This window comes from Populus alba, chromosome 5 (assembly GCF_005239225.2).
Source record: "Populus alba chromosome 5, ASM523922v2, whole genome shotgun sequence".
In the NCBI taxonomy this organism is placed as follows: Eukaryota; Viridiplantae; Streptophyta; class Magnoliopsida; order Malpighiales; family Salicaceae; genus Populus; species Populus alba.
The window spans coordinates 10,251,503-10,270,951 of NC_133288.1; the positions used below are offsets into that span (position 1 = coordinate 10,251,503).

General features: G+C 30.0%; 1 pseudogene; it reads right to left on the bottom strand.

Annotated features, from left to right (window-relative positions):
- Positions 1–161: 161 nt before the first annotated feature.
- LOC118029972 (splicing factor U2af large subunit A-like) lies at positions 162–4,789 on the bottom strand (annotated as a pseudogene).
- Between the last annotated feature and the right edge of the window lie 14,660 nt (positions 4,790–19,449).

Here is a 19,449-nt window from a genome sequence, read left to right on the forward strand (position 1 = left end):
TAAAAGATGACATTATAATAATTTATTTTATTAGACTGTCCATGAGAGTGTGAGACTTGCTTCGGCGTGCAGTAAATTTTATTTGCCATGGGATTTAAAAAATAATGCTACATTTTGTGCGAAGGCAGAATTGCAGCACACGATTGACTGCGAAATAGACATTACAATGCAAAGTTCCATCATTAACTCGCTTTGACATAATTCTTACAGCAAATCTCATTCTAATGTAGTGATCAAAATCATTACAGGCCTTCCTGTGATACGAGGTAAGCGACCAATAACCAGAAAAGGAGTTCAGTTTTTGACTGTCATCTGTTTATGGATTATGGATTCCAACAAGGCATTCAACTAAACAGCTAAAGCCATAAAGTAGACTTCTAAGCTATATATATATATATATCATTAAAAGCATAGAACAAACAGTATTCTAATCATGATGGCCTGATAACAAGGCATCACAGAATGCAAAACTCTAGAGGTGGAAGCCTGTAGAACTAATTAGTCATCATATTCTCCCTGGGAGAACCTGTTCTCTGGATAAAAGACAGCCACGACTTGATTTCCGTCAAATTTCCTCCCGTTCATCCCCGCTCGAGCTTTTGAAGAACCTTCAGTGTCTGCATACTCCAAGAACACCTGAAAATAATCCAAGATTGTAGTCAGCAAATATGGCCTCAAAATAATTGTCCCCTTTCTAAGGCATGAAGGACAGATGAAACAGATCTGTAACACATACTGACCTTCCCAACTCCTGGTGCATTTTCACCGTTTGGTCTTGGGCGCGGGATCACAACATTAACCAGTTGACCTGCATATAAAATGTGAAAACATGCAATCCAAAGTTTTGAAAACAATTATCTTTTTATCAAAAAGCTGAAACCAATCTCAAGTAAATATAAATTGGGGGTTATGAAGTCTTCTGTCTGTGTATGTTAGGCTCGATTCTTTATAGCAGAATGTGGGACTAGAAAAGGCTGTAAAACAGACATATAACACAGAAAATAAAGAAAAATCAATTACTATATACGAGGATTCACGGCAGAAAGATCTAGAAATAAAATAAATAGCCAGTTGAAAGATTTTACCAAATTTCCCGGCTTCCATTCTCATGTCTTCCAAAATGTCTTCATACTCGTCATCATCCTTGAGCTCATCTCCAGTAACTACTTGAGTTAGGCATACAACTTTTGTGGGCACAGGCTGTGGCTGTAACATAAGCCTCTGGAAAAAAAGATTGGGGGGGGGGGGGGGGGGGAGCGCGGTTTCAGTAAAACTAACCCACACACAATAATCAGTCTGTGGAGAACAAACAAGACAAATAACAAAATAAAGGCCATGTGGTTGAGGATAATTAGCATAAGACCGGATAGAATAATTTTTAATATATAAAAACGGAACAACATTTACCTGCAATGCAATCTGCTGCTGGGCATGCAATAGCACATTCTCTTGCTCAGGTTTTGGTTGGTTGGTGCCCTGGTTGGCACGCCTAACAGTGAGAGTTTTATCACCCATTTTAATGCCATTCAGAGCAGCACAAGCTATGTCTGTAACTGAAAGATCTTGATAAACACAAAATGCATAGCCTTTTGAATTCCCGGTTTCTCTGTCTTTTACAAGATCAAAACCACGGAGGGGTCCAAAAGACTCCAACAACTCCCTGATCTGTGATTCTGTGAAGTAATACGGAAGTCCACCCACAAAAATGCGGTCTGGACCCTCGAGTCCACCAGCCGAACCCGGAGCAAGGCCCACTGCAGATAGATTAAGATTGGGATTGGGTTGGCTTGGACCAAGTGTTGCAGCCAGAGATGGATTATAGTCACTAGGTCTCCTCACCTTAACAGGTGCTCCCTGTGAAAATAAAGTATTGTAAATAAATAGCTCAGACAGATCAGTAACATGTAAATGCAGATATCAAACATACCACAACCAAACAAAAGGATACAGCATAACAAAATTACCTCAAAAATAATCCCATCCAAAGCCATTGCATTACTGGCCTCCTCAACAGATCTCATCTCCACAAAAGCAAACTTCTTTTCATGGTTTATATAAACATTAACAACAGCATCCCCTTGCCAAAACAAACCAGGGAAATATTTAGTGACAATGAAAAGGACGCAGGTATTCTAATTATGTGCGTCTGCAAAACAAAATTGAAAAGAAAATGCACACCTGGGCCTGCAGTGTTCCCTCCAATTGCAGCCATAACCTGGCTAAAAAAAGGTAGCCACAGACTGCAGTACAGCACAAGGGATTAGTATTTAAACAAGGTTGTATAAATATGAGAAAAAAATAGAAGCCGCACAAACACCTGTTCATTGGCTGTAGGTGGAAGCCCTCCAACATAGACCCGCCGAGCATGCCTAGTAGCCTGAGATCATAAAATAAAACATATAATTAAACCAAAAATAATGACAAAAAGAGCGTGAAAAAAACTGTATCTATGCAAACCTGCCAACCTGTTGAGTCATAGCCTGAACTGGCATAACAGGGAGAGCACCAAACTGCTGCAAATGAACAATGAAATGAATTCAATGCAAATGAGAAGACAGAAACAAATACAAGTTGCACATAGAGTGATACATACCTGACCAGTCCCTAATGAAAACATGTTGGGAAACATTCCAGGAATGGGAGCAGTCGTCCCAGTAATCTGGCCTGCAAAGGTAATTAAACTGTAATGAGCACGCAATCATAAAGCAATCCTTACTCTAATGCAGTTGGGGTACCAAAATCAAGTCCTGCATCATTTTCTAATAGAACCTCTTAAGTCCTAACATTTGAATAAATTTATCAAAAGAGATGAAAGTATACATCATATTCAAGTTCTTGAGGATATATTTGCTAGACTAACAAAACAGGCAATAGTTGCTGGTTTATGACGAAAGAGAACCATCAAACCGATGCATTGTTTCCTTCTTGTACATAAAAGCTACAGAAGTCTGCTCATGCCCATTGTCAGCACAGGAGGACAAGTAGCCCAACATTGCCTTCTTAGAACAAAAGATAAGACACAAAACAAACAAACAAACACCAAACACAAGAAAAACCAAAACTCTCTCAGTTCCAGAATTGTTTCACCAAGCAAACAGTTATAATAGCAAGAGTACAGCCCATTCAGAGACGATGCCTTTAAGAAGCTAGGTTTACAAAGTAAGAGAACAAAATACTGCTTACCAAAATGATATCATGTAATTTGACACAAACTTTCCACACTATATCAAACAAAAACAAAGACAGTAGTTAAGAGAATATGGCACTTCAAGATGTCTACGAGGGTACATGTACCTGCAGCGGCAGCAGCAGCGGCAGCGACAGCAGCTGCATTAGGCAACATTGCAGAAGAAGGAGGAGCCATATCAAAACCGCTGATCCTTTTGCTGTAGTATATAAATATTGCATGCCAAACAGGCGTGCATAAATTAGTAAATCGAAGAGCAGAATATATGCTAGTATAGACAGGCATTTTGTGCACCCTAACATACCTCTTCGAGCGTGATCGTGAGCGTGACCTTGATCTGTGCTCAGATCTACCTTTTGAATGAGATCGTGACAGGTGTCTATGTCTGTCTTCACTGTCTCTATCATAATCTCTCCGCCTGTTAATAGAACCAATAAATAAGTAATCCAGCAATTACCATGATAAATAATGGAATAATCTACAGAAGACAATACTTAAAGCTCAGCCCTCAAAATATAGTCATATTTTATACCTGTCATAATCTCGGCTTCGATAGTAATCATCACCATCCCTATCTCGGCCCCGATCCCTTCTTTCACTGCGATCTCTATGTCGATCACGATGACGATCACTATCCTTGTCTCGGTCCCTTTCCCTATCCCTGCCCCTGCTTTTCTCCCTATCCCTGTCTTGGTCTCTTTTCCTGTCCCTGTCCCTGTCCCTGTCCCTGCTTCTCTCTTTCTCCCTGCCTTTTGAAGACTCCCTCTCGTAGTCACGAGACCCATGCTGAAATTCATGCATTGTAACAGCAAGATTCAAATAAAGAAAAAAAGAAAAGAAAAGCATTACACAGTACCAACCAAAAACAAAAACCCTTAACAGAGTGGCTATTTAAATCAAGAATCAAAATACAAGACTAACAGAGACTTAAAATCTCTAAATTCAAGCACTGCACAAAGCTAGACATGTCAAAATGAAGACTTAAACAAAATTAGAACATAACAAAAGAAGCATCCGCCAGTGTATTCAGCAAGTACAAACACCAAATCCATAACTACTGGGATAGACCAACAATATTCACAGTTAATTCGACTAAATAATCGTAGGGGATGACCAAAAAGGCCAACAGAAACTAATTCATGTTATTTCCAAGGCTCCTTATTTCTTCCAATTAAACCCTAAATCAGTAAATGCAGCAGCTACAAGCTTTCTATCAATAGTAAAATCCAAGGCAATAACATCACATAGCTCATATTCTCAAACAAAAACAAACATAAACCCTAAGTAAATTCCGTTCTTTAGCATTTTTTCTGTCTAATCGAATTGATTTACATCTGTTTATACCTGAGACTTGGAATCGCTGTGATCATCGCCGCCGCGTGGCGGAGGAGAGGAATCGGCACCGTAGCTGTTGTTTTCGAAAACAGCACCGCCGTTACCTTCGTATCTCTCAGCTTCGTAATCAGTCATTGTGTTGTATATTTTCGATTTTTGATGATTTAGCAGCAAAAGTGAAATTGAGAATCGAAGAAGAAGAAGAAGAAATCTCGGGCTTGTAATTGGGTTTTCTTGCTCTATTTATACGGCAGAGTGAAATAGTGTTCGGGTTGCGGTAGAAGTTGTTTCAAATATATTTTTTAATTATAAATATATTAAAATAAATTATTTTTATTTTTTAAAAATTTACACATTAAAAAAATTAATTTCAAAAACATTTTTTACTGTAAAAACATACTTATATAAGTGAGAAGTGTTTTTATTTTTTTTTTCTATTCAAAAAGTATTTAAAAAAATTGAAACTTTTTTTCAAATAATTTTTTATAGTTTTATATTGTTTTAATATATTAATATTAAAAATAAATTTTAAAAATAAATATAAATATTATTCTAATATATTTTTAATTAAAAAATACTTTTAAAAAATAACAAATACTACAATCACAGCAATAATAAACATCACAGCAATAAAACTGCCTCTGTTGGGGTATAGTTTACAATCACAAGCATCGGAAATTCGTGCCTTTTCTTTTCTTTTCTTTTCTTTTCTTTATTGTTAATCCCTTTGTTTTTGTACGAAAAATGATTTGGGTTGTGTATTTTATTTTGAGAAATTATTAGGTATATGAAAATTGCACTTCTCTTTTATATAAAATATGAAAATTTTTATGAAAAATAATAGTAGTGGTAAGATTTTATTTTTGCCAAAGAAAAGACGTAATGATAATAGTTTTGATCATGGTTATAATTGTGGTGGTAATGGTTATGGTGGTAGCATGGTAGGGGTAGTAAAGATAATATATTATTCATTACAATTGTTTATTTGTTTGATATAAACTAAGGATATTATTGTTTTCAAGTTATTAATCTGTCTAAGGTTTAAAAAAAGTTCTTCATCGATAAAAAGGTATTCATCTTATCAGGTTAAAACCTATTCATTCTAGATTTAAAATATATTTGTGTATTTTGTCTTTTAATATCGAGAATACATCTTTATAATAGGATAAAAAAATATATTTTTTATTATTAAAATATAGGTCAAGTTCTCATAGCTTTAATATACTGGTTACTAAATCAAAAAATACATGTAAAAAAATAACATTTGTATGATTTTTTAATATACTAAAATATGCAAATATAATTAATTTTTGAAAGACTTGGCCATATGTAACTAAAACATTTAATTTTTTTTTTGTCTTTTTGGTTTTAAGCATTCATAAACATTGTAAAAAAAATGCAAACACACACACATCTCTTTTACTAATTTACACAAACAACAATTACATTTAAAATTATCACATGTAATCTTAAAACACATTAAATCATTTGACTTGAAAAAATCTAGATAGTCAAGAGGAGCTACTGGAACACACAGGAAATATAGGAACAATGGTGGTGTGTGTGTTCCACGCGCCCCTAGTTGCGCATGAGAACACATGTCGTCAGTGTTGGGAGAGTAGAATCCTGTAAATCGGGTAAATCTCCTCTTGCTCTTCAATCCTATGCCATTGGTGGATCTCATCGCCATATGCAAAACAAAGAAATCAATATAAGCATTCAATTTTTTTTTTTGAAGGGTTGTTTCTCTCTCTTTATTGGCTTTCAACATCATGGGGCCTTCACATAAAAAAGGGCAAATAGTGTTGTTGTGGTGGTTTTCATTTGTTAATGGCAGGTCAGCTAAGAGTAATGAAATAGTGTGTGGCATTTTCTTTCACAATCAATTAAAAATTGAGCGGTCTCAAGTATACCTTACTTTACTAATCATTTGTTTTGATATGAAATCACAAAAATTTTATTTTCTCGAGAGATATGAATCATAGTGTAATTAAGCTGCAAAACATTCAATCATAATAAAAGAAAATCTTCAATTTGTTTGGCCAATAAGAAGATCTTAAATTAGAATTCAAAGGAAAATTGGGAAGCAAGAAAACGTGAAAGATTTGAGAGGATTCTAGATGTCAAGAGCTGTTTTAAAAATAATCTATAATCCTTGAGAATTTAAAAACATTTAGGAAAAATAAAGAATTTTTTATTTAAAAAAAACAAAAGCATTTTCTGAGAGGCCTTTTGAACCTCGTATCTTTGAAGATTTAGTATTCAGATCAAAATTTATATTTAATTTTGTCATAAAGATGATTTGATTTATCCAAATTGGACTTAAACTTGTTTAATATATATATTTCACAAAGTCATTACACAACTCAAATCTCTATAATAAAATAGGCCATCAATCAATTGACTATATAAATAAAAAATTATTGACTAACATTTTTTTTCGTTTCCAAAAGGAAGTGTCAAACTATTCATAATCCAACTTTCCTGAATCATAGTTGTTAACTAAGCATGGTTTAACTTCCTTGGCTTAACTTCCTGGTGGAAATAGTTGTATATAGGACTTGAAAGTTCCTTTGATGGATCAAGATACTCAACTGCATGTTTTAACATCAGTGAGTGTCTTTATCAATGTCTTAAGGTTTTTACAAGACATTGAAAAGGCTACCTGAGCTCTATAGGATTATAATTAGCATGCAAGCATATACTACACTTTTTTATTTTTCACATATTTACCAAGATATAATACACTTTTTATTTTTCACATATTTACCAAGATTAAGTCGTTTTAGATTGTATCATCAGCATGATGATTCCTTTAAAAACAAGTACCGACACCACAAAATCTAAGCTTAATATATCAAAAAAATGACAACAAAATTCTAACAAAATACCTAATACAATAAAATCTAACCATAATATATCAACTTTTCCCTATAATGTGCGATGATCGTACAAATGACAACAATAAAATAATAAAAAATTTAATAATGAAATTCGCAAGTGCACACTAGTATTTAAATCAATTTTGATAATTCTCAACACACTAATTATCTTTTCCTTAATATAACACATTTTCCATTCCAATCCAAAATTTTCATTGCTTTACAATCATAACCTCATTTCCACCCCAAAAGTCATATTCAATATTTACAACAATTCATCTTATTTGTTTTCTCTTAACAATGAAAACTACATATTATTGACTTTCATTTCACCATGAAAGCAATAGACGGTGGCTTCCACTCAACGATTGAAACTACAGACATTATCTTTCATCTAGTTATGAAAGCAATATAACAATGACTCCCGTTCATCAATTGAAGCAAGCAACATATCATTGGTTTTCATCCAACGATGAAAGCATAATAACAATAGCTTTTTTTTTCCAAGATAACAACACCCATTAGCTTCATTCAATATGAAAGCAACATAATCATTGGCTTTCCTTTAATAATAGAAGCAATAAACATTGGCTTTCATTAAATAATGAAAGCAACATAATCATTGGCTTTCCATAAATCCTTTTCCAATATATTTTTTTCACATTCACCAAGGTTTATCAAGTGTAAGAAATTGCAAGACTAATATACAAAATTAAAAAGACTAAGGTGCAAAAAGACTTACTTGGTGTATAACCTCTAGATGCGACACCCAGTTATTATCTTGTTAGTGTAGCCTCTAATGTACCAGTATAGACAAACATCACTGATAAGTTCCATGAACAATGAAAATGTCATCAATTTTCATCCAATCCAAATTTTAACTCATTAAGTAGGAAAAATCCTTAAAGTTTCACACACACACACACACACATATATATATATATATATATATATATAATGTTTTATTTTTCACAATTTTTATAGTGTCGGATTTCAATGAAAGGTTAGAAATTAATTATTTTCATCACTTTAGTCTAAGCCCTATAAAACACTGTTTCGCGTTTCAATCATACCCGAAGTTATAGAACTCGATTTTAAACTTAGTTATTTTCTTTAGAAAACTAAGAATAAGGCTACAACTTTTATAAATGGTGATGAACCCAGATTTGCCATTTATATATTGAAACGTTCTCATGAATGTAGCGTATGGGACTATCTAGTAGGTTCCATGTTCGACCTTTCATTAGTTTTTAGCCCATATCTAGAGTTTTATAGCTCAAAATTACACAAACCTAGTTTCATTCGAAAGCTAACACCTATACTTGCAACATTAATGAAGATAATTATTTCAAATTTTATCATTTTTCATAGTCAAATTACAGTTGAAAGTCTAATGATAAATCTGTCTTGTTTTTAGCTTATCACTTCAATAAGCAACCGGGTGTTTTAATGTACCTCTTCATCATTTAAGGCACCATTCCTTTTCAATATCATTTTTAATACCATTAAACGTAAATCTTACATAAATCAAATTAATCAAAACTACCCTCCATATACCAAAACTTTATCAATCAAACCATGATTCAATGACTACACATAGTAAACAACATCATTCCACCATAACAACTGACCTTTTGTATGTCCAGGATTAATGTATTATTGCTAGCTTTTGTTTGTCCTTTGATTTATGTATAATAAAGAGTTAAATGGACTATTTTAAATGTAAATTGTTCTACACATTTCTTCATTTCCAAACATGTAAAAACAATATCTTAATTAATGATAATAAGTTCTAGAAGAACAAACCTCTAAATGGTCTTTTCTTTAATAAATATAGTTATCATTTCCTGGAAAATTGTTTTATAATCCTTAGTTTTCACCCACTCGATGAAATAATCAGTGGCTACTAATATAAAAAAACTTTCTTAAAAAAAAAAGGATAAATTTTACTATATATATATATATAGACACACATTCTATCATTTAAAGGGTTAATTTTTTACTATGGCATGAAAATCAATTGCTTGAACATGTTCAAGTGGTTCATGTCTTTGATAAAACAAACATCTTTGACATAAACCATATAATCTCTTGCAGTGCCTAGCTAGTGGAACTCATGATTCATAATCATTCATCTCATTTTTATTTTGAATTAGTGGGCTTAACATACTCTTTAATGTACCTCATTCATGAGTAATAAAGGGTTTTTTTTTTTCTATTAAGCATTTGAGTAGAATTTTAGTCTTTTATCTTTTATATAAATTATTGGCTAATTAGTATATAATTTGATGATTTAAGTTTGAATGAGTGAGATATCTTGATGAAGGGATTCTTTAGCTAAGCTTTTATCCCATCTCGTCAATTCTTTTTTAGATCCAACAAATTTGGTTTGATTACGAGGCTTGGCATAATCTCAAACATATAAGAAATTAAATATTGGATGAAGTATTATAAGTCTAATATATTGAAACCTATTAATAGGGTCATTAAAACCTTGAAAAGTACAATGCCTTACTTATTTAATGCTACTTTATAACTTGAACTATTTTGAGTGAATTTGTTAGATTTAATATATTCCATCTCATTAAAAATAAAAAATTCAAATCAATAAATTTCTTAATACATGTTTGAGCGTGTTTATAATATTTAAGCAATATAGGATGCTCACATTTATATTCTCAATTATCTCTTTCAAAATAAGTAACAAGTCACTAGTAACCTTAACATGCTCTACACTAAAATTAAGTAGTATAAATAGGACAATAACAACCACTTCATATTCAATTTGATTATCGTTGCACTGAAAATCAAGTCAAACAAAGAGTAAAACTTTAAACATCGAAGGTGTATAAATTATAATACATGCTCTTTCATATTGCTTAGTCATTGAACCATCAGATTAGAATTTCCAAGAACCTGAACCCATGGTAGTTATATCAGGTTGTAGTAAAGGATCAATGTTTATCAAAGGTTGATCTAATAAAAATTCAACCAATATTTGTCCCTTAATTATTTTTTTGAGTGTGTTTGGTATTGCGGTAGCTGTTGTGGTTGTGGTTTTAAAAAAGTTGTTTTATAAAAAGTACTTTTAGTTAAGGTTGGTTTGAAAAAATAGGTGTTTGGTTAAAACTGTGGATTGAAATTGAAGTTGAAAAAAAAAAAGTAGTTTAATGTGTTTGGTTAAGAGTGCTTTTAAAATTGAGGTTATAAAATAATTTTAAAAATATATATTAATACTGATAATTTTTAATTTAAATATTGTGGATTTAATTATTGCTATTATATCATGAAATAAATAATACTTTATATAAAATATTTTTTATTATTCCATGAAACCATTTATAATTCCATTACGTACGAAATACATCCGACAAAAACTACAGTTTTCATAATATTTTTAGCATGTAATAAAATTGGATAAAATATTATTAGGTATAAAATTCACTTTAAACTAGTTTTTTTAAATGTTAAAAAAAATAACACACTAAAAAAAATAACACACTTAAAAAAAAAAAAAAAAGAGAGAGAGTTCCCGTAGGCAAGTGAACAGTGCAAGAGAATTGCACTGTTCACTATTTTTAAGTGAACAATGCAATTTTCTTACACTGTTCACATGAACAGTGTACACAATACACTGTTCATGTTAATTGCACTGTTCAATGAACAGTGCAATTAACATGAACAGTGAAAAAAGTAAGAAATATTTTCCTACGTTTCTAACCTAGAAATTAAGTGGGGCTCAGTGAACAGTAAATTGATTTTTTCCTTAACCAAACAGCTGCGCACTGTGTTTTAAATAAAATACAGTCGCAGCCCTAGCCACAGCCGCAGAGCCAAACAGGCTCTTTATGTTAGTTTTTATTTACCTATTCAACCATATAAAAATGATTGTGAGATCATATATTTTGCAAGATCTATCTTGCTAATGACAAGAATGTATATAGAAAACAAATGCCAAATAAGATTGACATATGAAAAATTTAAAGAAAGATAGTTTTATGATCGTATGCTTTGTCTCCATGTTTATAAGGTTCGACTTAAGTAATAAATTTTATTTTCATGCTATAAATCATTTTTTTTTTGTTCTAATAAAACTCTAGTTGAACCATGTACGATAGATAAATATAATTGTAATGGGTGGCTCTTTTTATAAGGCACAAAGACAGACAAAGAAGCTAAGTACTTTTTAATAGTATCAAAAACATCTTGATGCTTATCGATCCAAAGAAACTAGATAGTTTCTCTAAGATTTATTTATTGTTTTTCTTTTAATTCTTTACTTGTTTTTATTCTCCCATGATGTTGCTTGAAATAGATATATATTTTTTAAGGTTTAAAATCTTGGAATACACGCATTTTGGTTGGTTTTGCAATGTTGATACCTGTTTCCACTCAAGATTCATTTTCCAGTTATAGCATCTTCTCATTAAAAGGAAGAAACGAGTAACAAATAGCATAACTGGTCATAAAATTAACGATTACTCATTTTATTAGTTAATAAATAACTGATAGCATGCTTATATGTTAGATCATTAAATATATAACTTAAATACTATTTCATAGACCCAATTTGTGTCCTAAAAAAAAAAAAAAAACCGACTTAACATCAATCCTAAAGTAGAAGATCATTAACCAGGATAATTCATCATCCATCTCATACAATGAAACAAATAACCTAGCACTAAAAGGATTCTAAACCATGGCAAAGAGTAAATGACTAAATGTTTTGCTAGCCTATTTGATCGTAAAGCCTCGCATACACTCGAAAGTATTTAATTATAGCTAATATATGAATATTATCAAAAAAGAAAAGTGATAATTCAATTATCAAAACATAAGGCAAATAATTCATTCCAATATAAGAGTTTTTTTTTTATTTTTTTTTTTATCTCATTTCATGCGATAATGCAGAGAAACTCTTTCTAAAAAACTAGCTAATAAAAACACCAAATTGAGATTCTTCACTGCTCTAATATAACTTTTTAGAGGGTATTTTTTTAATATAATTTAAAAAAAAAGCAGTAGATTTTATATGGGGTCATGGTGTTTCTGCATGGGCACTACAATTTCCAAAAAGGCAATTGATATTCTTGATTAAAATCTTGAGGTGGTTGAAGCAAATCAAAATATTATAAAAGAAAAGGCACAGAACTTATACAGCGGAGCGTGCAGCCATTTGGATCATCCTTGGATGCGGCAGTACTTGTATAGTTGATGCTGTGCTCCAAACTTCCTAGAGGAATTAATAATTATGTCTTTTATTTTTTTAATAACTATGTATTTTATTAATTGCATTGGTGTTGGACACCTAATTAAAGTATAATTTCCTAAGACTGGTATATAAATAATAATTATTAATTACACAGCCACAAACATGACTACTATATAATTATCCTAAGACTTTTGGAAAATAGAAAAAAATTCAAAGATAGCGGTGGGGAGGGGGAGCAGGGGTTGGATGGAATTGAATGGATTTTGACTCAAGTTAAAATGTTTATATATTTTTATTTTTGTATATACTGTTAAATTATGTTTATACACTAATTTTATAGATTTTCTATATATTTTTTTATCAAATATAAATATATTAACCATTACAAAAGATAAAAAGCCGATATCCAACTAACTTGATTAAAAATTGTAAGGTACTAGCACATAACTAAATTACTCTGATCAATCCACATCTGCAATTTTTAGGTGTGAAAATATGTTTAGGTACCTGAAGTTTTTTATTTTCTATACTTGGTCCCTCTAGTCTTAGTTTTTTACATTCCCATCCTCAAACTTAAATTTTCTTAAATTTTAGTCCATAAATACTGAGAGAGGAGAGAGTTATTGGAAAATAAAAAAAGAAAAGAGAAAGGTTTGAACAACATATTCAAATCACATAAAATATTAATTTTAATCTCAATGGATTCATATTAGATAGGAGAGTTCAATAGAGATTGTTTTACCATTTAACTATAACAGGAAAAGTAAATTGAGATCCAATAACTTTTTTTTTATTTAGTTTTGGATTTTAGATCAATTTGATGATGTTTTGGGGTTGAAATTGGATTTATTGAGATTTTTAAAATGTTTTTGGGTTGTTTTCATGTAAAAAAAAGTTAAAATTGGATTTTGAATCCAAAAACATAGATCTCGAATTTTCGATGATCGTAGGTGGTTGGAAAATGTACAATTGAATGACATGTACTCTATTTTATTAAAAACCCTTTTGATGAGGTGTCATCCCTATTAAAAAAAATATATAAAAGCTAGAAGTGCATGACTTTTTTCTTTTAGGCTAGACATGGAGGCTTGTCCTCCGGAAAACAACCTTATTTTAGATGGCCTTTCATTTTTCTAAAAAAACAAATTGAGAATAAATTTCACTATAAATAAAGTTAATGAGAAAATATTTTTTAAAAAAATTATCCAATTGTGCCATGATTTTCCAATAATATTATAGCTTTTTTATAATAATAATAATAATAATAATAATAATAATAATAATAATAATTAACTTTTTTAATTATTATATATGAACTTAATATGCAAAAAAATTAAAAAGATTTACTCAAGCATATTCATTAAGAATAGAATATCTATTTATATAAAAAAAATTTTCTTATATTAATTGTCTTGTCATTTTTATTATTTTTTCTAACAATCATATTAATAAGTTATGATGTTTTGTTTTTTAATTGAAACTTACTAAGTTATTATCTAAAAAAAAATGTATTTCATAAAAAAACATGTTTTCATAAAAAAAAAATGAATGAATAAAAAATATTGAAGAAATATTTTTCTTTTTTCGTCTCAATTCAAATCATTCAAATGTTTTATGAATATTTAATTTAATTGCCTTTAGTTTTTATTAAAAAAAAATGCTACCAATAAAAAAAAAACATGTTTTTTATATAAAAAAAATACATTACTTAGAAAAGGAAATTTTACTTTCAAAAATACATTTTTTCTTTGGATCTTAAATTGTTATCTTTTTTATGAATATTTATTTTAATTTCTTTAAAATTAAATAAAAAAATAAAAATTATCTCGCAGCATCTCGCCACACTTGCTAGTTCATACTGTATGATTTTGGATTGGGTTTTACCCGTGATTCCTCCATGTATTGTTTCAATTTTTTTTTTTATATATAGATCCTCTATTGGTTTTTGGTTTGATTAAGTTCTTGTACGTTAAGAAATGTCTATGATGGGATCTTTCCATTAAACTTAATAGTTAGTAACAAAATTGAACAAATAGATGATTGACTCATGTTCACTTCTAATATAAAATATTTAAAACTTGGTTTTTTTAATTTTTATAAATGAAAAATGAAATTTATTATTCGTGAAAAAAAAAAATCAATCTCTAATATAAATTCTCATTTATAATTAAGAGCAAAATAAGTAATAATAATTCTTAAAATGAAAATAAAATTATAATTTCAAATCATTTTGATAATAATAATAATAATAATAATAAGAATTAGTAAAGACCTAAATATGATTAGAATAAAAAATAATAAAAAAAATTTTTATTCTCTCTCTTGGATAGTTTTTGTGAAAAAAAATAATCTTAAAAAAATCATTGATATTTTTGTGATGAAAGGAAACTTATATTGAAAGTTAATTTTAAGAATTTGTTTCATTTAATAAACACTCATAAAAAATATTTTAAAACTATTATAATTATCTTATATTTCTTAATTACAATTATTAGTTGAATTTCATTGATTAATATTCAACTCTAATATAAGAATGACATCATTGATACGATATAATGCATAAACATAGTTATAAAACACAATACGAAATAAAAAAAAATTAATCCCTAAGTAGATAAAATGATGGATATGTAATTTCTCGGGAAATGTCTAGCTTAAGAAACCTAGGTCATAAAATCTAATCCTAATCTGAGTACTAGTTGAACTGTCCAAGAGTTTAAGCCGGATAACACATAAACATAGTTATAAAATATAATATGAAATGATAGATTGATCCCCAAGGTAGATAAAATGATGGATATGTAACTTCTTGAATAATAGGGGAATGTATAGCCTAACAAACGTAGGTCATGAAATATAATCCTATTATGATTACTAGTTGAATTGACAAAGACTTTGAGCCAAAGAAACCTATTCGATTTGATTAAGGTTTTAATGTTTCGGGTGATTAGTTAAAACTCGATCCATAATTCTCAATATGTTTATTCAACTAAATTCTATTATCAAAAGTAAAGGAACTTTTAAATCTTTAAATTGTTATTTATTTTTGGGTTAATTTAAAAATAATATTGATATTAAGGCTTGAAGTTGTTCTGAAATTGAGACACGTTAAATTCAATATGCTAAAATATTTTGCCCAATTCTTATTAATATAACCTAATTGGCCTTGAAAAATTATTGTAGTTCTAGACCCATTAACATTCTTATTAATAACCACTTTGCCCTTACCTAAAACTTTAAACCTAGCTTTTAAAGGCATTGAAGTCTTTTCACAAGGTTTATTTGTCATTTAAAAAATTGACCTAGGACAAATATGTCATTTCTCATATTAGTACACAATGAAATGACTGAAAGACCCTTGAAAGCAAAAAACTTAAACATGATTTCAAGGGATATTTTGGTATTTTCACAATGATGGTTTGGTTATTATAATTTAAGTTAAGAGAAAATTTGATATTTGTAAAAAATATAAAAATAATAAAAAATTTAAATGCATAGTGAAATGTAAAAATACCCATAAAAAAAAAAAAAAAAAAACCTAAGACAGATGCATTTTCAACTTTTTGTAATACTTTTTTTTTTTGTGACTACAAATTCAGCTCAAGGGAAATGTTGTATTTAGCTAAAGTAAAAAAAAAAAAAAAAAGAACATGCATATGTGGCACACATAAAACGTGTAGGAGGCACTAGAGCCTTTCCGGACAATACATGTAACACCTTCTAACATCCAAAAATACTCTTTTTTCCATGTGGTTAGAAACGTTGTCGTGTTTTGTTTTTAGTTGGTGTAGCGGGTGTCACCAGTGGTAGTCCAGTTTGGCGCTAGTGACCCTTTATTCTTCTTTTTTTTTTTTTCCTTCGCCTCTCTCTTCTTTTAAAATCACATTTTAACCCTCTTGGTTGTTGGTATTTTAACTTCAATCCCTATTCTTTTGATTTATAATTTTTTATCTTGACTCTCTTGTAAAAGTTTTATTTGTTTTCAGTTTCATTCTTCAATCCTAATTTATCAAATATCATATTCTCCAATATGGTCCTCATTATTTTGATTTTTATTTTTTTCATTGGCCTTTTGATAAAAGTTTTAGTGGTTTTTAATTTTATCCTTCAATTCAAATTAATGGTATTATGTTTTCCAATTTGGCCTCAATGTTTTATTAATTTCTAATTATTGTTTTTGTTCTTTTATAAAAGTTATTATTATTTTCAATTTCACCCTTTAATTGCATCATTGTTTTTATTTTTTTATGTCAATTTTGATCCTCATTCTTTTTTATTTTTTTTCCTTTTGTTAAATTGATTTTGTTTTCAAATCACCCTTCCATTAAATATAAAATCTATTTTGTATTTTAATTTTAATCCTCATTCTTTTAATTGCTATTTTTCTAAATCATTTTCGATATTGAAATTATTATTTTTAATTTTATCATTCAATATATGATTGATTATGAATTAAACTTCATGGTTTTTTTTTTAAATTAGGTGCTCTGAGTCTAATTTTGGAAGGCTTAATTAATTTTATTAAGGACTTAATCACAAGGAAAATCAATTTTTTGAGTCAATTTGGATGTTAATTGGAAGAAATTGAAGTTTGGGAATTGAAATTAGACTTTGTAATGCTTAATTAGTTAAATCAGGGGATTAATTGTGAAAAAAAATCAAAGTTTGAAGGCCATTTAAGGACTTAAATGCAAATCTCCAAGACTAAGGACCAACCTGTAAATGGCATGCAATTTAAAAAGTAGAAATTGGTGAAATTTGGGGATAAATTGAAAGGAATTAAAATTTTAGTGGTTAATTAAGAATGAAATTGAACAAATTAAAAACCAATGACTCGTTTGTAAAAGGCGCTGAACTTTGAGGCTAATATTTGAATTTAGCAGGGTGCAATTGTATGTAATTAAAAGTTCGGATATAACTGCAGGTGCAATTAAAAAAAATAGGAAAAGCAAGGATCAAATTGAAATTGACCAAATCCCAAATTAAAAAACCTTAATTTTTAGGGTTTAACCTATATGACATGTCATTCATCCGCTATTTATCTCCTTCCTTGGAAATTTGTCTGGTTGAGAGGCATCTTCAAATGAATGAATGATGTATTTCCAACCACCTTAGGGGTTGTGACACCACCATTTAACTAAGAAACACTCCGTTTTGCAACCTCGTGCCCATGAAATTGGATGTTTACACCCCAATTCTTCTATAGAAGTCTCTAACATCTTATCTCCGATTAGTTTTCCTTGAATTTTTAAATTCTAGGCCTATCGAGTTGGCATATTTGGACGAATGAATACAAAGATACAGACCTTTAAATGAAAAGTGTGCATTTCCTCTACGAACTTCAGGTGGTCCTAGGCAACATTGACATCGAAGTTGCTCCGATAAAGTCTCGAAAGTGATCAACCCAATCAGCCATGACTGTTACACCTATTTGGTTAAACCACTAACTTTTTCGTGTGTTCACACTTAAGACTTTCTCAATAGGTTCTTATCTAGGGTTTGCCGCATTTCTCTCACAGTCATAAGGCTAAAAAACAACTTATTGGTCACCAAGTCTGACAAAACCACTAAAATCCCCTAAACCAAAATCAACACTGCAAAACCAGACTAGTACAAAAGCTTTCAACTATTATTTTTTTGTCTAACACCCTTCCTTTCCAATCAAAGGGCCAAGATTGATCAATTTTTGATTGAATCCAACAAAAAACCCTAGGATACCTTATAAATAACCCTTGAAACTCAAAGCTGAGAAGGAGGGGGGGAAAGAAAAGGATGAGAGAAATATTGAGAAAATACCCTAGTATTTAAGGTTTACAAGCCTAGCACATGGGTTTATTCATTTTTGGAAGGGCACCAAGTTTGTCAAAGCAAAACCTTATAAAGAAAAGCAAAGAGGGCAGTACCTATTATAGGGTTTCAAAGGTATATTATGTTTTTAAATAGGGTGATGCTTAAAGAGTAAGGGCTATGTTTTTTTTTTTTTTGTTACTATGATTTTGATTCTACGGTTTGAAGCTTGTTTTTAAGGTGTGTTTGATGTTTTTAATGTGACAAATGCTTTCTAGTTAGGCTAGTTTTAATAAAACAATGCTTGGTTGTTTTATTTAATTTGATTAATGCATTGTGAAGCAATATTGTTTATCTTGAGTTTTCAAGGCTTGTTCATGACCAAAATATGTTTAGGAAACTAATTTTGAATCCAAATTGCATACATATGTAGGCTAGATAAGATTTGACAGTTTTAAAAAATTGAAACTTCATACATGTTATTGATAATTTGATGTTATTTGTTAGTTCTTTTGATTCAACTATACTTGGTATTGGTAATGTGGTTTGTGAGGACCAAAAATAGTATATTTAAAGGCCTAGAAGGCTAAATCTGGGTTTTGACAGTAGTTCTTTAATTTTTGAAAATTTTCTAGATTTTGGGTTAATGGTATTTGTATGAACTTTGTTTTAGCCTTTTATTTTGGAGTTGTTTTGGGTTAATTCTTGGCACAAACATGTTAACTTGCTATCTTTAACAAATAATCTAGGGTTAAAATGCATTAGTAACATTTATTCATGCATTTAGATTCTAGAGTTCTCTCAACTGCCCAAACACATTTTGATCAAATCATGGTTTTAAGTGTTAATCAAAGAAAATGGATGTTTCATTTTTGATCTATGCATGATTATGAACAAAACATTACCCTTAATTACATGAAAACTTGTCTAGTAGGGTGATCATTTTTCGTTCGGTTTGGTTTTTATCAAAAAAAGTAATTAACTGGTTTTTTCCCAAAAAACCGAACCGAAACCAATGCAAACCGACCGGTTTTGGTTCGGTTATT